General features: G+C 43.7%; 1 pseudogene; it reads right to left on the bottom strand.

Moving 5' to 3' along the window:
* LOC139366842 (ribonuclease 3-like) overlaps window positions 1-23593 on the bottom strand; it is a 160735-nt pseudogene that overhangs the window by 41029 nt on the left and 96113 nt on the right.

The raw sequence follows: 23593 nt of genomic DNA, 5'->3' as shown, positions 1-23593 counted from the left end.
TAGCATTGCAGGCGTCAGTCTATACTTTGAGAAGGAAGAGAAACCTTCAAAGTTAACCTTGACAGTTCAGCCCTCTAATCGACTTCACTGACCATGAGTGGTGAAAGGCTCTGACATTAAAGTGATGGATTAAAAAACACAACGACACAACACACACACACGCACACACACACACACACACACACACACACACACACACACACACACACACACACACACACACACACACACACACACACTGAAACATCCTTGTGGCAAATCTAAAAGCAATTACTGAGTGCTGCCTGCCAATAAGATATCAGAGATGTACTGTCAAGGCTCATTTGGTTTTGCTGTCAAAACTCACTATTGTGTTGCTAACATTTCACTTTTGTGAATGGATCACACATTTAACCCTCATATACTCTACACAGTGAAGCACATCTCCTAAAAGATGGCATGACCTCTGCAATTATTTTCCAATACATGTCATTTTAAAGAGCATTTTAAACACAATGAAAGAGGAATGCTAAGTACAGAGCATTTGATGAAACCCTGAAGACAGCTTTCTTTTAAACGTTGGTGGATAAAGTATTGCATCGGAGCTACTAGAGTGTGAAGCTTTTCCTTTCATTTAAAAACAATGCTACAATACAACGCAGTAAAACATGCTAAAATGTTTATTTCATTCTACTGAGCAATTTGCTTTACGTTCGTATTTTGACCTTTTATTATTTCCCATTGTTGTTGCATTGTCGAGAAGGAACGTGCATGTAAGCCTTTCGTTGGACGGTGTATATACCAAGTGTATCCCGTACAACTAATGAAACATGAAACTTGAAACTGAAACACCAAAGGTAACAGGGTAACTCTGAGACAAGTGTGAATCAAAGCTGACTTATTCAAAAACACATTGTCTGCACTCTGCACTCACTCGAGTAAAATCACCCATTTTTTTGACACAATTTTACTACTGTAAGTCGCAAGCGATGAAAGCCACCTATGAAAGGTAATAAGCAGGGAAGAGAAACACACTAGTTCTTTACCCAATTGAAATCGACCTGATTGAAATGTCAGCAACTTTATAAAACCATTGATTTCACCATTGTTAAAAAAAAAAACATGCAGTTTGATTTAATATAAAAGCATTTGGAGAAAATGTTAGCGATGTTGGCATCTGAAATGACCTCTAGGGTCAAATCAAGTCTAACAATATCTCAGACAGCATTCGTAAAAATGTGTCTCCAAAGCAACAACAACAACACAGTAAATGTGGCAGAATTCAAATAAACCTTTAATAAAGTAAGCTAACAAAATGTGTGCATGCTTACTGTAATATACATAATACACTGCCTGCAAGTAATGGCTTAAAACATAAATGGGCTAAGTTATTAAATGAAACTACAAACTATGAATATAAATTAAATCAAGTGAAATGGGCCTCCAAGACCTCACAGAGCTGAGAGTGAGAGAGAGAGAGAGAGCGAGAGAGAAAGAACGAGAGAACGAAAGACAGAAACAGAGAGACAAATTAACAGAGGGAGAAAGAGAAAGGCTCTATTCGCATGAGAGAGAAGGATTAACAACCAATGCCACGGGCCAGCCAGTAAATATAATCAACAACATGTAAAACTCAATTTCCCATGGGGGAGTGGGGTTGTGACCTCCCAAGCGGAGTCGGGCCATGGCTGGAGAGGGGCTTTAGTGTACCCTGGGAGGACTACGCATGCTGTAAAAGCCACAGGATTAGGCATTGGGCCACCTAGGAGTTAAACAATCCATCCATCACTACCGGATTGGGATGGAGGATGGACCAGGAGGAGGAGCCGGCAGCAGTCCCTGTGACTATGTGCACAAAGCTCTGAAGACGGGAAGACACTCCTACTGTAGACTAGATGTCTCATACTGAACAAGGCTGGGGGGATATGGCGTGCTTCCCAAATGGCACCCTATTCCCTATATAGTGCATTTCTTTTGACCAGAGCACTAGTGGAAAATTAACTAGGACCTAGCTAAAGATATAGAGATGTACACTAATGGTGGCGTTTTAGCACTGTTATGAGAGTTATGAGAGAAAATTCATAATGACGTGCACGCATGCACACGCTCACACACACACCCCTCCCATACTCACAGTTTGAGGTGGTTAAAGCCCACGGTCCTCAGTGTGAAAGATTTGGCCAGCAGGCGACAGTGCGTGAACATAACACCAATTGCGTCCTCAAAGTCCGTCAGCTTTTGAATCACCGGAGACATCTCGATCAGCTGCCTGTCCATCTGCGGCTCCTGCACCTGGGAACACAACATCAGATCAGTTTTGAAAGTAAAACTGAATAAGTAAGTCTGTGTTTTACCTGCCCTGCAGAACCAATAAAAAAGTGATTTCGGCTATACAGGACCGGAGCAGCCTATCCCGGGACTAGAGTATAGGGTTGGGATCACAGATCAGGGCTCGGCTATAGGCTTGCTTGGTAGTTCAGTGAATTGGGAGGATATCGGGTTTTAACTGTTGCCGCCTGCTACCGACCCCCCTCAGCTCCCAGCTGTGCCCTGGACACCATTTGTGAATTGATCGCCCCCCATCTAGCTTCAGAGTTTGTTCTGTTAGGTGACCTAAACTGGGATATGCTTAACACCCCGGCAGTCCTACAATCTAAGCTAGATGCCCTCAATCTCACACAAATCATCAAGGAACCCACCAGGTACAACCCTAAATCTGTAAACAAGGGCACCCTCATAGACGTCATCCTGACCAACTGGCCCTCCAAATACACCTCCGCTGTCTTCAACCAGGATCTCAGCGATCACTGCCTCATTGCCTGTATCCGCTACGGAGCCGCAGTCAAACGACCACCTGTGAGCAGGCCTTTCTAATCGACCTGGCCCGGGTATCCTGGAAGGACATTGACCTCATCCCGTCAGTTGAGGATGCCTGGTCATTCTTTAAAAGTAACTTCCTCACCATTTTAGATAAGCATGCTCCGTTCAAAAAATGCAGAACTAAGAACAGATATAGCCCTTGGTTCACTCCAGACCTGACTGCCCTCGACCAGCACAAAAACATCCTGTGGCGGACTGCAATAGCATCGAATATTCCCCGCGATATGCAACTGTTCAGGGAAGTCAGGAACCAATACACGCAGTCAGTGAGGAAAGCTAAGGCCAGCTTCTTCAGGCAGAAATTTGCATCCTGTAGCTCCAACTCCAAAAAGTTCTGGGACACTGTAAAGTCCATGGAGAACAAGAGCACCTCCTCCCAGCTGCCCACTGCACTGAGGCTAGGTAACACGGTCACCACCGATAAATCCATGATTATCGAAAACTTTTCTCAATGGCTGGCCATGCCTTCTGCCTGGCTACTCCAACCTCGGCCAACAGCTCCCCCCCCCCCCCCCCCCCCCCCCCCCCGCAGCTACTCGCCCAAGCCTCTCCAGGTTCTCCTTTACCCAAATCCAGATAGCAGATGTTCTGAAAGAGCTGCAAAACCTGGACCCGTACAAATCAGCTGGGCTTGACAATCTGGACCCTCTATTTCTGAAACTGTCCGCCGCCATTGTCGCAACCCCTATTACCAGCCTGTTCAACCTCTCTTTCATATCGTCTGAGATCCCCAAGGATTGGAAAGCTGCCGCAGTAATCCCCCTCTTCGAAGGGGGAGACACCCTGGACCCAAACTGTTACAGACCTATATCCATCCTGCCCTGCCTATCTAAGGTCTTCGAAAGCCAAGTCAACAAACAGGTCACTGACCATCTCGAATCCCACCGTACCTTCTCCGCTGTGCAATCTGGTTTCCGAGCCGGTCACGGGTGCACCTCAGCCACGCTCAAGGTACTAAACAATATCATAACCACCATCGATAAAAGACAGTACTGTGCAGCCGTCTTCATCGACCTTGCCAAGGCTTTCGACTCTGTCAATCACCATATTCTTATCGGCAGACTCAGTAGCCTCGGTTTTTCTGATGACTGCCTTGCCTGGTTCACCAACTACTTTGCAGACAGAGTTCAGTGTGTCAAATCGGAGGGCATGCTGTCCGGTCCTCTGGCAGTCTCTATAGGGGTGCCACAGGATTCAATTCTCGGGCCGACTCTTTTCTCTGTATATATCAATGATGTTGCTCTTGCTGCGGGCGATTCCCTGATCCAAATCAAAATCAAAATCAAATCAAATCAAATTTTATTTGTCACATACACATGGTTAGCAGATGTTAATGCGAGTGTAGCGAAATGCTTGTGCTTCTAGTTCCGACAATGCAGTAATAACAAGTAATCTAACTAACAATTCCAAAACTACTGTCTTATACACAGTGTAAGGGGATAAAGAATATGTACATAAGGATATATGAATGAGTGATGGTACAGAGCAGCATAGGCAAGATACAGTAGATGGTATCGGGTACAGTATGTACAAATGAGATGAGTATGTAAACAAAGTGGCATAGTATAGTATAAAGTGGCTAGTGATACATGTATTACATAAGGATACCGTCGATGATATAGAGTACAGTATATACGTATGCGTATGAGATGAATAATGTAGGGTAAGTAACATTTATATAAGGTAGCATTGTTTAAAGTGGCTAGTGATATATTTACATCATTTCCCATCAATTCCCATTATTAAAGTGGCTGGAGTTGAGTCAGTGTCAGTGTGTTGGCAGCAGCCACTCAGTGTTAGTGGTGGCTGTTTAACAGTCTGATGGCCTTGAGATAGAAGCTGTTTTTCAGTCTCTCGGTCCCAGCTTTGATGCACCTGTACTGACCTCGCCTTCTGGATGATAGCGGGGTGAACAGGCAGTGGCTCGGGTGGTTGATGTCCTTGATGATCTTTATGGCCTTCCTGTGACATCGGGTGGTGTAGGTGTCCTGGAGGGCAGGTAGTTTGCCCCCGGTGATGCGTTGTGCAGACCTCACTACCCTCTGGAGAGCCTTACGGTTGAATCCACCTCTACGCAGAAGACACCATTCTATATACTTCCGGCCCGTCCTTGGACACTGTGCTGTCTAACATCCAAATGAGCTTCAATGCCATACAACACTCTTTCCGTGGCCTCCAACTGCTCTTAAACGCTAGTAAAACCAAATGCATGCTTTTCAACCGTTCGCTGCCTGCACCCGCACGCCTGACTAGCATCACCACCCTGGATGGTTCCGATCTTGAATATGTGGACATCTATAAGTACCTAGGTGTCTGGCTAGACTGTAAACTCTCCTTCCAGACTCATATCAAACATCTCCAATTGAAAATCAAATCTAGAGTCGGCTTTCTATTCCGCAACAAAGCCTCCTTCACTCATGCCGCCAAACTTACCCTAGTAAAACTGACTATCCTACCGATCCTCGACTTCGGCGATGTCATCTACAAAATTGCTTCCAACACTCTACTCAGCAAACTGGATGCAGTTTATCACAGTGCCATCCGTTTTGTTACTAAAGCACCTTATACCACCCACCACTGCGACCTGTATGCTCTAGTCGGCTGGCCCTTGCTACATATTCGTCGCCAGACCCACTGGCTCCAGGTCATCTACAAGTCCATGCTAGGTAAAGCTCCGCCTTATCTCAGCTCACTGGTCACGATGGCAACACCCACCCGTAGCACGCGCTCCAGCAGGTGTATCTCCCTGATCATCCCCAAAGCCAACACCTCATTTGGCCGCCTTTCGTTCCAATTCTCTGCTGCCTGTGACTGGAACGAATTGCAAAAATCGCTGAAGTTGGAGGCTTTTATCTCCCTCACCAACTTCAAACATCTGCTATCTGAGCAGCTAACCGATCGCTGCAGCTGTACATAGTCTATCGGTAAATAGCCCACCCATTTTTACCTACCTCATCCCCATACTGTTTTTATTTATTTACTTTTCTGCTCTTTTGCACACGAATATCTCTACCTGTACATGACCATCTGATCATTTATCACTCCAGTGTTAATCTGCCAAATTTTAATTATTTGCCTACTTCCTAATGCTTTTTGCACACAATGCATATAGACTCTACTTTTTTTCTACTGTGTTATTGACTTGTTAATTGTTTACTCCATGTGTAACTCTGTTTGTCTGTTCACACTGCTATGCTTTATCTTGGCCAGGTCGTAGTTGCAAATGAGAACTTGTTCTCAACTAGCCTACCTGGTTAAATAAAGGTGAAATAAATAAAATAAAATAAAAAAACAGAGACAAATATGCTAAACCTGGCGGAACACTGAAATTTATGATGACCTCCCTTATTAGGGGAGGAAATGTGCTAAAATGCATGCTTTAAATCAATAGAGGGCTGAGTGAGTGCGTGTTGTGTGTTCAATCAGGAGAAATACTTATAGATGCATTCATTAGCCTGTATTTAACCAGGCAAGTCAGTTAAGAACAAGTTCTTATTTACAATGACGGCCTAGGAACCGGGGGTTAACTGCCTTGTTCAGGGGCAGAATGACAGATTTTTACCTTGTGAGCTCAGGGATTCGATCTAGCAACCTTTTGGTTACTGGCCCAACGCTCTAACCACTAGGCTACTTGTCAGCCAAACCCAGACGACGCTGGGCAAATTGTGCGCCGCCCTATGAGACTCCCAGTCACGTTCAGTTGTGATACAGCCTATAATCGAACCAGGGTCTGAGGTGACGCCTTTAGCACTGAGATACATTGCCTTAGACCACTGCGCCTGCCTGTAGCAGAGAGAAGTATCTAATTGGTCTCTGGCTTGCTACTGCTGGAGGTTTGATCAAGACACTTCCCTCATTGAAAACAAACACCGAGCTACATCATCCCAAATGGCACCCTGTCCCCTAGTGCAGTTCTCTTGACGAGAGCCCAATGGTCCCTTGTCAAAAGTAGTCCACTACATAGGGAATAGAATCTCATTTGGGACGTAGTCATCATTAAATATATACATGAATTCACCTTATTCACCTGGCTGGCTTCACATGTATAAACACTGTACTGTAAGTAGGTAAGTACAATATGTATGTAAAGTTTCTATAACAGTATCTATCAACTCCAGTCTGCCTGATGCATATGGTACAGTACAGTTAAAGTCACAATCCTGAGTGTGTATATATATCATGGATTCCAATGATCATTGGAGAGCAGTAAATATTGCAGATTGTACCTTTGAGTTCATGTTTGGTTTCATTTAATAAGCAATATAGACTAAGCAGCGGTGGAATAGCTAGATGCCCAATGTCAAACAAGCAGAGTGGTTGGTAGCTAGTCAGATGTATTTTTATACTTCTACGTTTTAATTGGATGGCTGCTGACAATATCATGGTTCCGTCCTCCCACTTTAGCCCCAAAGAAGATTTTCAATTCTGCCGTCCTCTTAATTACCAACAACTCTTTAAATGCCACACGTCACCAATAACAACATTGGATGAGTCAAGCATTCACAACACACGCTCAGACACACACACTCTTTCTGGCATTTGGAATAATTTTTCTGACTTAATTTCCATGTGAGTTTTTCTTAAGGAGACGATGGCTGATAGCAACACTTCAAAATAACAAAGTTAAATAAGTTCTGATTTAAAAAAAACAAATGTTGCATACATTTTTGAGAATCCGAGGGCACATGCTAAATCTTTTCATCCTCCTGAGGGAGAAGAAGCTCTGACGCCCGTGGAGTCATGCATTGCCACTCAGTTGTGGGTGAACAGGGAGGACTTCCGCAAGGAAGTCCAGGATCCAGATGCAGAGGGAAGGGTTCAGTCCTAGGGTCCTGAGCTTGGTGTTCAGCTTGGAGCTGTCTATGGTGTTGAATGATGAGCTGGAGTCTATGAACATCATTCTCACACAGTTTGTTCTCCTCTTGTCCAGGTGGGAAAGGGCAGTGTGAAGTGCAATTGAGATTGGGCCATCTGTGGATCTTTTGAGGGTGGTATGCTAATTGGAGTGGGTCCAGGGTGTCTGGCATGGTGTTGATGTGTGTAATGACAAGCCTTTCTAAGCTATTCATAATTACAGATGTGAGTGCTAAAGGGCGATAGTCATTTAGGCAGGTTACCTTAGAGCTCTTGGGAACAGGTACAATGGTAGTATGCTTGAAACATGTTGGGATTACCAACTGGGACAAGGAGAGACTGAACATTTAAATGAAGACACTTGCCAGCTGGTCTGCGAATGCTCCGAGAATGTGACCTGGTATTCCGTCTGGAGGCCTTGCAAGTGTTAACCTGTTTAAAAGTTTACTCACATCAGCCATAGAGAGCGAGATCACACAGTCATCTGGAACCGGAGCTTTCATGCAGGACTCAGTGTTGTATTCCTTGAAGTGAGCATGAAAGGCATTTAGCTCGTTTTGGAGTTCTGCATCACTGGGCATCATTGTCTGCAAGACCTGCCACATCTGACGAGTGTCAGAGCTGGTGTAATAGAATTCGACCTTCCTCCTATATTGTCCTTTTGTATGTTTGCATGTTTTTGCATGTTTGTTGGAGGTGGTAGTGGGCTTTCTTGTATGTGTTCATGTCCATGTCCTGTTCTTTTTAAGCAGTAGCTCTAGCCTTTAATCCCATCAAGGATAGTGCCTTTATTTCATGCTTTTTGGTTTGGTTACATTCGTATAGTCACTGTGGGGAAGACGTTGTTTATGCACTTATTGACTGATGTGGTAAACTCCTCAATGCTATCGGGTGAATCCCGGAACATATCCCAGCCTGTACTTGCAAAACATTATTGGAGCTTAGAGTGAGGGGTGCGCCAGCCTCGCGTCTGCATCATCGGACCACTTTCATATTGAGCGCTCACTAGTACTTCCTGTTTGAGCTTTTGTTTGAAAACTGGGAAACAGGAGAATGGAGTCATTCATTTTCAAATTATTATATATATTTGTTTATTTTTATTTGTTTATCTAGGGAGTAGATCAGCTTTAATATTGTAGATAGATTGTAGCTTCCATCAATGTAATTGTCTGCATCACTTCCAACCCCCCATATATATTTTTTGCAAATACGCTACTGTTAAAAAGTTTGGGGTCACTTAGAAATGTCCTTGTTTTTGAAAGAAAAACAAGTTTTTTGTAACTTAAAATAACATCAAATTGATCAGAAATACAGTGTAGACATTGTTAATGTTGTAAATGACTATTGTAGCTGAAAACGGCAGATTTTTTATGGAATATCTACATAGGCGTACAGAGGCCCATGATCAGCAACCATCACTCTTGTGTTCCAATGGCACGTTGTGTTGGCTAATCCAAGTTTATAATTTTAAAAGGCTAATTGATCATCAGAAAACCCTTTTGCAATTATGTTAACACAGGAGAAAACTGTTGTACTGATTAAAAAAGCAATAAAACCGGCCATCTTTAGACTAGTTGAGTATCTGGAGCATCAGCATTTGTGGAATTAATTACAGGCTCAAAATGGCCAGAAACAAAGACCTTTCTTCTGAAACTCGTCAGTCTATTCTTGTTCTGAGAAATGAAGGCTATTCCATGCGAGAAATTGCCAAGAAACTGAAGATCTCGTACAAAGCTGTGTACTACTCTTTTCACAGAACAGTGCAAACTGCTCTTACAAGAATAGAAAGAGGAGTGGGAGGCTCCGGTGCACAACTGAGCAAGAGGACAAGTACGTTCGTGTCTCTAGTTTGCGAAACAGATGCCCCACAAGTCCTCAACTGGCAGCTTCATTAAATAGATCCCACAAATCACCAGTCTCAAAGTCAACAGTGAAGAGGCAACTCTGGGATGCTGGCCTTCTAGGTGCTTCTAGATGCTGGCCTTAAGAAAGTTATTTCTGTCTGGCTATTTTGAGCCTGTAATCAAACCCACAAATGATGATGCTTCAGCTGTGCTAACATAATTGCAAAAGTTTTTTTTTTTGATCAATTAGCCTTATAAAATGATAAACTTGGATTAGCTAACACAACGTACCATTGGAACACAGAAGTGATGGTTGCTGATAATGGGCCTCTGTAAGCCTATGTAGATATTCCATAAACATCTGCCATTTCCATCTATTATAGTCATTTACAACATTAACAATATCTATACTGTATTTTTGATCAATTTGATGTTATTTTAATTATCAAAAAATGTGCTTTTTAAAAAAAAACAATGACATTTCTAAGTGACCCCAAACTTTTGAATGGCAGTATATACTGTATACAGTGGGGCAAAAAATTATTTAGTCAGCCACCAATTGTGCAAGTTCTCCCACTTAAAAAGATGAGAGAGGCCTGTAATTTTCATCATAGGTACACTTCAACTATGACAGACAAAATGAGGGGGAAAAAATCCAGAAAATCACATTGTAGGATTTTTTATGAATTTATTTGCAAATTATGGTGGAAAGTAGTATTTGTAAGTAAGTATTTGGTCAATGACCAAAGTTTATGTCAATACTTTGTTATATACCCTTTGTTGGCAATGACAGAGGTCAAATGTTTTCTGTAAATCTTCACAAGGTTTTCACACACTGTTGCTGGTATTTTGGCCCATTCCTCCATGCAGATCTCCTCTAGAGCAGTGATGTTTTGGGGCTGTTGCTGGGCAACACGGACTTTCAACTCCCTCCAAAGATTTTCTATGGGGTTGAGATCTGGAGACTGGCTAGGCCACTCCAGGACCTTGAAATGCTTATTTCAAAGCCACTCCTTCATTGCCCGGGCGGTGTGTTTGGGATCATTGTCATGCTGAAAGACCCAGCCACGTTTCATCTTCAATGCCCTTGCTGATGGAAGGAGGTTTTCACTCAAAATCTCATGAAAAATGGCCCCATTCATTCTTTCATTTACACGGATCAGTCGTCCTGGTCCCTTTGCAGAAAAACAGCCCCAAAGCATGATGTTTCCACCCCAATAATTCACAGTAGGTATGGTGTTCTTTGGATGCAACTCAGCATTCTTTGTCCTCCAAACACGACGAGTGTTTTTTTACCAAAAAGTTATATTTTGGTTTCATCTGACCATATGACATTCTCCCAATCTTCTTCTGGACCATGCATATGCTCTCTAGCAAACTTCAGACGGGCCTGGACATGTACTGGCTTAAGCAGGGGGACACGTCTGGCACTGCAGGATTTGAGTCCCTGGCGGCGTAGTGTGTTACTGAGGGTAGGCTTTGTTACTTTGGTCCCAGCTCTCTGCAGGTCATTCACTAGGTCCCCCCGTGTGGTTCGGGGATTTTTGCTCACCGTTCTTGTGATCATTTTGACCCCACGGGGTGAGATCTTGCGTGGAGCCCCAGATCGAGGGAGATTATCAGTGGTCTTGTATGTCTTCCATTGCCTAATAATTGTTCCCACAGTTGATTTCTTCAAACCAAGCTGCTTACCTATTGCAGATTCAGTCTTCCCAGCCTGGTGCAGGTCTACAATTTTGTTTCTGGTGTCCTTTGACAGCTCTTTGGTCTTGGCCATAGTGGAGTTTGGAGTGTGACTGTTTGAGGTTGTGGACAGGTGTCTTTTATACGGATAACAAGTTCAAACAGGTGCCTTTAATACAGGTAACGAGTGGAGGACAGAGGAGCCTCTCAAAGAAGAAGTTACAGGTCTGTGAGAGCCAGAAATCTTGCTTGTTTGTAGGTGACCAAATACTTATTTTCCACCATAATTTGCAAATAAATTCATTAAAAATCCTACAATGTGATTTTCTGGATTTTCTTTTCTCATTTTGTCTGTCATAGTTGAAGTATACCTATGATGCAAATTACAGGCCTCTCTCATCTTTTTAAGTGGGAGAAATTGCACAATTGGTAGCTGACTAAATACTTTTTTGCCCCACTGTATATTTATATAAATATAAACGCAGCAGTTGGGAAAGTAGAGATAGAATAGATAAAATGCTGTGGGACGTCTCAGCTAACTCTTTCTTAATGACAAACACACACACACACACACACACACACACACACACACACACACACACACCACAGTTACACGCTTCATGGTTACAGCAGACGCAATCAATCCCCGCTGAGGTCAAGATCACGGCTGTCTATTATTTATTTTGTGCGTGCAGCAAACCTATTGACATAGTTGTACAACTTTATGAGCTGGGCTGTCTGTCCTTGCAATTTGTTTATGTTTGCTTGCTCTTGTAAGCATTTACAGTGGCAAGTGTCAGCAATTTATTATTTTTTACATTTGGAACGAATTAACAGCCTCTTGTGTAAACTGCAGGTAATACTGTAAAACACATACATGTACAGAAACGGTATGAAAATACACATATCTAAATACCGCCCAAACTTAGCAGGCAGTCAGACACCCATGGTGTTAATGCTAATGTATGAACATGGGCCAGCGCACATGCACATGTACACCTAAAATCCTGGATATTCTTTGTTTAATAAAAGTTTAGTAAAAATAAAAACAAAGATAGATTGTCATCACCATAAGCCTGGTCCTCATTATTGGTGAATTGCTTTCAGCTAACTAACTCCTGACGATCATCAGCCTTTATGTTCTGCCTGGGGCCAGAGTCATCTTGTTACCCCGTAGGCTGAGAGAGAGAGAGAGAGAGAGAGGCAACTGGTTGCCATTTATGCTCAGAGAGAGAGCCCTTGAGCCAGATGTGGGTTGTCCCTGCTTACCTTTAGGCTTCAACAACATAGAAAATTGACGTCTTCACTTAAATAATCTTATCGTAAGACTATTCATTCATGTTAAGAGGTCATTTAAATTTAAGTCACGGGTTCATAAACTAAGCTAGGCATGTAAGGTAAGTAGAAGGAGGAGGAGGAGACCCCTCTGACCACTCTAACCCACAGCAGACTGACTCAGGTTGGAAATATGGAGAGATGGAAGGATGGCCTTCGCTCTAAACCCCATAATTATCCAGGATCCCGCCTAGCGTAAACCTTACCAAGGAACACCCAGCGGTGGTCCCTCCCTGACCGCTGAGGGTTGTGGGATTTACCCTAGGGGTCCACACCTTACCCAGGCATTGACCTCCAAGGCTGTTGTTGAGAAGGGAAGGGCATGGCTGAAATGACCACAAGCTACCATCCTCAGATGCTGGTAACAAGTCAAGAATGAGTGGCTGGAAGATTTTGCTAGACCTCCCAAATAATATCTGTAAAGCCCTGTTGGTGGGATTTCATAGGTTTCTGTGGCTAAATAGAATGACCCACTGACTTGTATAGGGAAGCCCATTCTAGTGATTCTATTTCTATGTCCATGGCAGCAGCTGACACAATATTATATTCACTGGCATGGTGGCAGGCATATAGGAAGAAGGACAGACAAACGGTTTGGGCTCAGTTGTACTGTCAACGTGGGCCAAAAGCTCTCTAAACCATGCCATGTCTCAAAATCTCTGTCATCAATTGAGAGCAGAGAGCAAACAAAAATATAAAAACATACATCAGCCAAGATCAGAGTGGGATTTATAAACAAACATGGATATGCTCAGAAAAACATGCACGTGAAAACACATTGACTCACAAAACGCACTGTGAGACACACATACACACACACACACACATACACACTGACACACACAGAAGCAGTGTTTTGGTCCCTGGAGGCCCTATGTGATTTGGGACCGTGTGTAATCCTGTTACACCATTTTTGATCTCTTCCTCCGAATCCTACTTTCAAACAAACATCCTCTTCTCTCTCTTTGCCCTACTCTCAATGTTTCTAGGGAGATCATGCACTGCAAAGGGGAAGAGAGTGAGAAGAATGGGGACAAAAATAGGGGGAGAGAGAGGGAATGAAATAGGGAGAGAGAGAGAGAAATAGAAAGAGAGAGAGGAAGAATGAATGAATGAAAGTGTTTAAAGAGAGAGAAAGAGAGCGAGAGACAGCGGTAGAGAATAAAAGAGCGAGAGGGTGTCTGAGTAACGGTAAGAAAGCGGATTATGGAGAGCGGAAACAGCAGATGGACAACATAGGGACTAGCTAGAGACCAACAGACAGTCTAACTGAGCGTGTCTGTGTGTGTTTCCGTAAGGAAAATTTGGTGCCAGACAAGTGACCAGGAAAAATCTACATTTATCTGAAAACTGTACAGGTCATCCATATACAGTACCAGTTTGGACACAACTACTAATTCAAGGGTTTTTCTTTATTTTGACTATTATATATTTGAGATTCTTCAAATTAGCCTACCTTTGCATTGATGACAGCTTTGCACACTCTTGGCATTCTCTCAACCAGCTTCACCTGGAATGATTTTCCAACAGTCTTGAAGTAGTTAACCCATTAGAGGGTCCACCCACGCACCCAGCACCATCAATAAATGAGGGATGTTAGCCATATCCTTAAAAACAGCCTATAAGGAAAACCAATGACGCATAAGGAAAACTTTATAGCCTATTTGTATTGGTTTTTCCTTTCCTAAAACAATCATTGTCAACCCAGGGGTTAAAGCATAAAAAGAAAACTAATGATGAAACTCAAGTCAATCTTAGATCAACCTCCCCTTTCATACAAGAAAGTTATGACCATCATGCTTTTAGGGAAAGAGGATACGTTTGTACATATACTGTATAAAACTGTAAGTCTGACCAATTCCAGTCCCCTTAGGACTGAGAAGCTCAGTTCTGGTAACCTTTTAAAAAGGACATTCTACTCCAAAATAAGTGAAAATAAAATGAAGCTGACACCAACTAAAATAAAATGTCCACCTCCAGAAACGAGCCCCATAACATATCCAATTATTTTAACATATGGGACAACGCTTGGTCTAAATCAGTGGTTCCCAAACTTTTTATAGTCCCTTACCCTTTCAAACATTCAACCTCCAGCTGTGTACCCCATCTAGCACCAGAGTTAGCACACTCACAAATGTTGTTTTTTGCCATCATTGTAAGTCTATATGATACATTTATTGAACATAAGAATGAGTGTGAGTTTTTGTCACAACCCGGCTCGTGGGAAGTCTTAAATCATTTTCCACACACAGTATGTGCCTGTATTTAGTTGTCATGCTAGTGAGGGCCCAGAATCCACTCTCGCATTGGTACGTGGTTGCAAAGGGCATCAGTGTCTTAACAGCGCGATTTGCCAAGGCAGGTCACTCTGAGCGCAGCCCAATACAGAAATCTAGCAGTGGCTTCTGATTAAATAAGATTTTCACAGAACCGCTTGTCGTAGTTTCGATGAGGCTCTCTTGTTCAGATATCGGTAAGTGGACTGGAGGCAGGGCATTAAAGGAATAACTAATCCAGTTGTTTGTGTCATCCATTTCAGGAAAGTACCTGCGTTATTGCGCACCCAACTCATTCAGGTGCTTCGCTATATTACATTAGGCATTGTCCGTAAGCTTGAGTTCATTTGCACACAGAAAATCATGAAATTATGGGAAGACCTGTGTGTTGTTCTTGTTAATGCAGACAGAGAAGAGCTCCAACTTCTTAATCATAGCCTCAATTCTGTCCCGCACATTTAATATAGTTGCGGAGATTCCCTGTAATGCTAGATTCAGATCATTCAGGCGAGAAAGAACATCACCCAGAAAGGCCAGTCGTCATCATGTAAGCGGTCAGACAAGTGAAAACTGTGGTCAGTAAAGAAAACTTTAAGCTCGTCTCCCAATTTAAAAAAATGTGTCACTACTTTGCCCCTTGTTAACCGGCGCACTTCTGTATGTTGTAAAAGTGTTACATAGTTGCTGCCCATATCATTGCATAGTGCAGAAAATCCATGAGAGTTCAGGGGCCTTGCTTTAACAAAGTCAGTGTCCAAAACATATTTCAAGCTGTCAGGCATTTCCCTTGGCAGCAAGAGCCTCTCGGTGGATGGTGCAGTGTACCCAAGTGGCTTCGGGAGCAACTGCTTCCACAAGCGTTACGGCTCCCCTATGTCTCCCTGTCATGGCTTTTGCGCCATCAGTACAGATACCAAAATGAGCAGCAGCTACGTTTGGCTACATACGGACCGTTAGTGGAATTCCCACGAGAGAGTAATGGTTAATGTGATTGGATGTTAATTATTTGACTAGGCTACCTGCATTTGACATTGTGTTGTTATTTCGCTGAACACTAGATGGTTTAGTTTTATTTTTGGCAGTGAAACGAGGCTACTCAGGCTATAAAATGTACATAGGCAGCTGCTGAAGCATGTGGTTTTTCCATCTGCATTTACCCCATTGGACACAACACCTGATTGTTCTAATTATAGATTATTATTAATAATAATACTTTGATTATAAATACATCAATTATTATTATTCACTCAAAAATGTAAATGTTGGAAAGTATGTCATTGACCTTTTATTAAGAAGAACTCAAGAGGCCACTTGCGTAATTGAAGGAGTAGAGAAATAAATATGGTAGCAATGGAAAACTGCGACCCCCTTCTTTTTATTAAACAAAGAACAAAAGATGCTTTCAAAATAAAAAATGTCAAAACTGCTTTCAAAAGTGTTCTCCTGAGATTGCATTAAGAATTGTTGTGCATTGACTGCTTATTAGAATACATGTTTCCCTTCCTATGGCTCTCGCAACTTGAATATATTTATACTATAGTATATATACTATATATATACTATATACTATTTCCCTTTCAACAGGCTATGCGATTTAAAACAATCCTCAAAGCTAAGCTAACGATGCTCTGATCCTCCAAATCATGCTTTCTGGTGTAGAAGCCTGTTTTGAATGATTTTACGTATTTATGTTTAGAAGGAATAGGCTAATTAGGCTATATAATTTGGGCAATTTAATTTAATTTACGTTAGGGAAACTTAGCCCCTACCTAACCTTATGGACTCGCCGCCTTTGGTAAGCAAAAATCATGCATGTGGACCATTCTTGATGCACACAGGAAACTGTTAAGCGTGAAAAACCCAGCAACGTTTCAGTTTTTGACACACTCAAACCGGTGCACCTGGCACCTACTACCATACCCCTTTCACAGGCACTTAAATCTTTTGTCTTGAACATTCACACTCTGGATGGCACATATACTCAACACTTGGCTCAACTGTCACAAGGCCTAAAAATCCTTCTTTAATAACTTTAATGTTTTGTACACTCAGTGTATTTCACAGAACATACATGATTCTGTATTAGGCCATTTCACCAACCAGACCTCTCCCAAATCTATATGGCATAAATCCGTCGCAGTGATGGAGAACTTTAATCCGAGTCGACCTCACGGTTCAGCTGTCGGAGATTTGAGCACAAAATGCATCAGGGTATTGCATTCATAGACCTATACTAGGCTTAGGGAACCACTGTATGATAGCCTATTAATATTTTAAAACACTTATATCAAAAGGAAGAGAAGCTTAGGCCTAGCCCCAAAGAGAGGTAGAGATATGCCGACAGCATGCTACGACACCGACATGCATTTCTTGATCCTTGTCAGATAGGCTAAAGCATCTGCTGTGCAGATATAGGCGTACAGAAGTGCATTTTCGTTCAGAATTTAACAGGCAGTATTGCAGCAATTACCAAGAAATGCTAGTGCCTAATGTACCCAACAAACTACAGCAATAGGCTTATGATATTTATTTAACAGGCCTACTTATACCCTATCTTAAACTACAATGAACAAAATGCAACATGTAAAATGTTGGTACCATGTTTCATGAGCACAAATAAAAGATCCACGAAATTGTACATAGACACAAATCTAATTTCTCTCAAATTGTGTGCACAAAGCTGTTTACATACAGTACCTGTTAGTGAGCATTTCTCCTTTGCCAAGATAATCTTTCCAACTGAAAGGTGTGGCATATCAAGAAGCTGATTAAACAGCATGATCATTACACAGGTGCACCTTGTGCTGAGGACAATAAAAGGACAATAAAATTGCACTCTAAAATGTGCAGTTTTGTCACAAAACTCCACAGGTGTCTCAGGTTTTCAGGGAGTGTGCAATTGGCATGCTGACTGCAAGAATGTCCACCAGAGCTATTGCCAGATAATTTAATGTTAATTTCTCTAACATAAACCACCACTAATGATGTTTTAGGGAATTTGGCAGTATATAAAACTGGCCTCACAACCGCAGACATTAAAAGTCAATATATATAAAAAGTAAAATAAAAAAAGAGTTCTTAACAGGGTGTTTTTTTTTTACCCTCGCAGATGTCGTCTCCTTCAGACATGAGGGTGGTGTTGTGTAGGCGAGCGGTTTGCTGATGTCAACTTTGTGAACAGTGAACAAGGTGGTGGTGGGGTTATGGTATGGGAAGGCATAGGCTGTGTATGACTGCGTGTTCCAGTATGCACCAATATCCAGCAACTTCGCACAGCCATTGAAGAGGAGTGGGACAACATTCCAAAGGCCACAATCAACAGCCTGACCAACGCTATGTGAAGGAGATGTGTTCCGCTGCACGAGGCAAATGATGGTCACTCCAGATACTGAATCCATAGATTAGGGCCTAATGATTTTATTTCAATTGACTGATTTCCTTACAGGAACTGTAACTCAGTAAAATCGTTGAAATTGTTGCGTGTTGCATTTTTATTGTTGTTCAGCATATATACAAAGGATACAATTAGAGACATTGAACTTAATTTTGGCAACAAAAATGTCTCTACAGAATTAAACAAAATACATTTGAATATTTAATGAACTTATTTAGATTAATAAATATGAATGTGATGATAACAATGATATTCAATAATAATGAAATCAAATATTATGAATCTGAAAAGATACAGTGCCTTGCGAAAGTATTCGGCCCCCTTGAACTTTGCGACCTTTTGCCACATTTCAGGCTTCAAACATAAAGATATAAAACTGTATTTTTTTGTGAAGAATCAACAACAAGTGGGACACAATCATGAAGTGGAACGACATTTATTGGATATTTCAAACTTTTTTAACAAATCAAAAACTGAAAAATTGGGCGTGCAAAATTATTCAGCCCCTTTACTTTCAGTGCAGCAAACTCTCTCCAGAAGTTCAGTGAGGATCTCTGAATGATCCAATGTTGACCTAAATGACTAATGATGATAAATACAATCCACCTGTGTGTGATCATTCTCCGTATAAATGCACCTGCACTGTGATAGTCTCAGAGGTCCGTTAAAAGCGCAGAGAGCATCATGAAGAACAAGGAACACACCAGGCAGGTCCGAGATACTGTTGTGAAGAAGTTAAAAGCCGGATTTGGATACAAAAAGATTTCCCAAGCTTTAAACATCCCAAGGAGCACTGTGCAAGCGATAAAATTGAAATGGAAGGAGTATCAGACCACTGCAAATCTACCAAGACCTGGCCGTCCCTCTAAACTTTCAGCTCATACAAGGAGAAGACTGATCAGAGATGCAGCCAAGAGGCCCATGATCACTCTGGATGAACTGCAGAGATCTACAGCTGAGGTGGGAGACTCTGTCCATAGGACAACAATCAGTCGTATATTGCACAAATCTGGCCTTTATGGAAGAGTGGCAAGAAGAAAGCCATTTCTTAAAGATATCCATAAAAAGTGTTGTTTAAAGTTTGCCACAAGCCACCTGGGAGACACACCAAACATGTGGAAGAAGGTGCTCTGGTCAGATGAAACCAAAATTGAACTTTTTGGCAACAATGCAAAACGTTATGTTTGGCGTAAAAGCAACACAGCTGAACACACCATCCCCACTGTCAAACATGGTGGTGTCAGCATCATGGTTTGGGCCTGCTTTTCTTCAGCAGGGACAGGGAAGATGGTTAAAATTGATGGGAAGATGGATGGAGCCAAATACAGGACCATTCTGGAAGAAAACCTGATGGAGTCTGCAAAAGACCTGAGACTGGGACGGAGATTTGTCTTCCAACAAGACAATGATCCAAAACATAAAGCAAAATCTACAATGGAATGGTTCAAAAATAAACATATCCAGGTGTTAGAATGGCCAAGTCAAAGTCCAGACCTGAATCCAATCGAGAATCTGTGGAAAGAACTGAAAACTGCTGTTCACAAATGCTCTCCATCCAACCTCACTGAGCTCGAGCTGTTTTGCAAGGAGGAATGGGAAAAAATGTCAGTCTCTCGATGTGCAAAACTGATAGAGACATACCCCAAGCGACTTACAGCTGTAATCGCAGCAAAAGGTGGCGCTACAAAGTATTAACTTAAGGGGGCTGAATAATTTTGCTCGCCCAATTTTTCAGTTTTTGATTTGTTAAAAAAGTTTGAAATATCCAATAAATGTCGTTCCACTTCATGATTGTGTCCCACTTGTTGTTGATTCTTCACAAAAAATACAGTTTTATATCTTTATGTTTGAAGCCTGAAATGTGGCAAAAGGTCGCAAAGTTCAAGGGGGCCGAATACTTTCGCAAGGCACTGTAAATATGTTCCAAAGTTTCATACTTGCCTGCAATTGGCTGTGCCAACGATCAGCTACTACGATATTAAACCATGTCCATATGGAGGACATGTTATGGTGAGTGAATGAGGACCCAAAAGCGAACTAACTTAAACAGAGCTTCTTTAATAACCAAACATAGGTAGGCTCAGATAGACCGGCAGATTCCGACAGGACAGGACAAGGTTACAGCAAACATGACGATAGTCTGGCTCAGGCATGAAACACAAACAAGAATCCGACAAGGACAGGAACAGAAACAGAGAGAGATATAGGGACCTAATCAGAGGGAAAAAGGGAACAGGTGGGAAACGGGGTGAATGGGTAGTTAGAGGAGACAAGGAACAGCTGGGAGAAAGCGGGGGAGAAAAGGTAACCTAACAACGACCAGCAGAGGGAGACAGGGTGAAGGGAAAGGACAGAGACAAGACACAACATGACAGTACCCCCCCACTCACCGAGCGCCTCCTGGCGCACTCGAGGAGGAAACCTGGCGGCAACGGAGGAAATCCTCGATCAGCGCACGGTCCAGCACGTCCCGAGAGGGAACCCAACTCCTCTCCTCAGGACCGTACCCCTCCCAATCGACAAGGTACTGGTGACCACGGCCCCGAGGACGCATGTCCAAAATCCTGCGGACCCTGTAGATGGGTGCGCCCTCGACAAGGATGGGGGGGGGGGGGGGGGGAAGACGAGCGGGGGCGCGAAGAACGGGCTTAATACAGGAGACATGGAAGACCGGGTGGACGCGACGAAGGTATCGCGGAAGAAGAAGTCGAACTGCGACAGGATTAATGACCCGAGAAATACGGAACGGACCAATGAACCGCGGGGTCAACTTGCGAGAAGCCGTCTTAAGGGGAAGGTTCTGAGTGGAGAGCCAAACTCTCTGACCGCGACAATATCTAGGACTCTTAGTTCTACGCTTATTAGCAGCCCTCACAGTCTGCGCCCTATAACGGCAAAGTGCAGACCTGACCCTCTTCCAGGTGCGCTCGCAACGTTGGACAAAAGCCTGAGCGGAGGGGACGCTGGACTTGGCGAACTGAGATGAGAACAGCGGAGGCTGGTACCCGAGGCTACTCTGAAAAGGAGATAGCCCGGTCGCAGACGAAGGAAGCGAGTTGTGGGCGTATTCTGCCCAGGGGAGCTGTTCTGACCAAGACGCAGGGTTGCGAAAAGAAAGACTGCGTAAGATGCGACCAATAGTCTGATTGGCCCGTTCTGCTTGACCGTTAGACTGGGGGTGAAAGCCGGAAGAGAGACTGACGGAAGCCCCAATCAAACGGCAAAACTCCCTCCAAAATTGAGACGTGAATTGCGGACCTCTGTCCGAAACGACGTCTGACGGAAGGCCATGAATTCTGAAAACGTTCTCGATGATGATTTGTGCCGTCTCTTTAGCAGAAGGAAGCTTAGCAAGGGGAATGAAATGAGCCGCCTTAGAGAACCTATCGACAACCGTAAGAATAACAGTCTTCCCCGCTGACGAAGGCAGTCCGGTGACAAAATCTAAGGCGATGTGAGACCACGGTCGAGAGGGAATAGGAAGCGGCCTGAGACGGCCGGCAGGAGGAGAGTTACCGGACTTAGTCTGCGCGCAGACCGAACAAGCAGCCACGAAACGACGCGTGTCATGCTCCCGGGTGGGCCACCAAAAACGCTGGCGAATGGAAGCAAGCGTACCCCGAACGCCAGGGTGGCCGGCTAACTTGGCAGAGTGAGCCCACTGAAGAACGGCCAGACGAGTAGGAACGGGAACGAAAAGAAGGTTCCTAGGACAAGCGCGCGGCGACGGAGTGTGAGTGAGCGCTTGTTTTACCTGCCTCTCAATTCCCCAGACAGTCAACCCGACAACACGCCCCTCAGGGAGAATCCCCTCGGGGTCAGTGGAGGCTACTGAAGAACTGAAGAGACGAGACAAAGCATCAGGCTTGGTGTTCTTAGAGCCCGGACGATAAGAAATCACGAACTCGAAACGAGCGAAAAACAGCGCCCAACGCGCCTGACGCGCATTAAGTCGTTTGGCAGAACGGATGTACTCAAGGTTCCTATGGTCAGTCCAAACGACAAAAGGAACGGTCGCCCCCTCCAACCACTGTCGCCATTCGCCTAGGGCTAACCGGATGGCGAGCAGTTCGCGGTTACCCACATCATAGTTACGTTCCGACGGCGACAGGCGATGAGAAAAATACGCGCATGGGTGGACCTTGTCGTCAGAGAGGGAGCGCTGAGAAAGAATGGCTCCCACGCCCACCTCTGACGCGTCAACCTCGACAACGAACTGTCTAGAGACGTCAGGTGTAACAAGGATAGGAGCGGATGTAAAACGATTCTTGAGGAGATCAAAAGCTCCCTGGGCGGAAACGGACCACTTAAAGCACGTCTTGACAGAAGTAAGGGCTGTGAGAGGAGCTGCCACCTGACCGAAATTACGGATGAAACGACGATAGAAGTTCGCGAAGCCGAGAAAGCGCTGCAGCTCGACGCGTGACTTAGGGACGGGCCAATCAATGACAGCTTGGACCTTAGCGGGATCCATCATAATGCCTTCAGCGGAAATAACAGAACCGAGAAATGTGACGGAGGAGGCATGAAAAGTGCACTTCTCAGCCTTCACAAAAAGACAATTCTCTAAAAGGCGCTGGAGGACACGTCGAACGTGCTGAACATGAATCTGGAGTGACGGTGAAAAAATCAGGATATCGTCAAGGTAGACGAAAACAAAGATGTTCAGCATGTCTCTCAGGACATCATTGACTAATGCCTGAAAGACAGCTGGAGCGTTAGCGAGGCCGAAAGGAAGAACCCGGTATTCAAAGTGCCCTAACGGAGTGTTAAACGCCGTCTTCCACTCGTCCCCCTCCCTGATGCGCACGAGATGGTAAGCGTTACGAAGGTCCAACTTAGTGAAAAACCTGGCTCCCTGCAGGATCTCGAAGGCTGAAGACATAAGAGGAAGCGGATAACGATTCTTCACTGTTATGTCATTCAGCCCTCGATAATCTATGCAGGGGCGCAGAGACCCGTCCTTCTTCTTGACAAAAAAAAACCCCGCTCCGGCGGGAGAGGAGGAGGGGACTATGGTACCGGCGTCAAGAGCTACAGACAAATAATCTTCGAGAGGCTTACGTTCGGGAGCCGACAGAGAGTATAGTCTACCCCGGGGGGGGGTGGTTCCCGGAAGGAGATCAATACTACAATCATACGACCGGTGTGGAAGAAGAGAGGTGGCCCTGGACCGACTGAACACCGTGCGCAGATCGTGATATTCCTCCGGCACCCCTGTCAAATCACCAGGCTCCTCCTGTGAAGAAGAGACAGAGGAAACAGGAGGGATAGCAGACATTAAACATTTCACATGACAAGAGACGTTCCAGGAGAGGATAGAATTACTAGACCAATTAATGGAAGGA

Source organism: Oncorhynchus clarkii, chromosome 15 (assembly GCF_045791955.1).
Source record: "Oncorhynchus clarkii lewisi isolate Uvic-CL-2024 chromosome 15, UVic_Ocla_1.0, whole genome shotgun sequence".
NCBI lineage: Eukaryota > Metazoa > Chordata > Actinopteri > Salmoniformes > Salmonidae > Oncorhynchus > Oncorhynchus clarkii.
The sequence above is the reverse complement of the archived record's forward strand: the minus strand, read 5'-3'. Positions and strand labels throughout refer to the sequence as shown.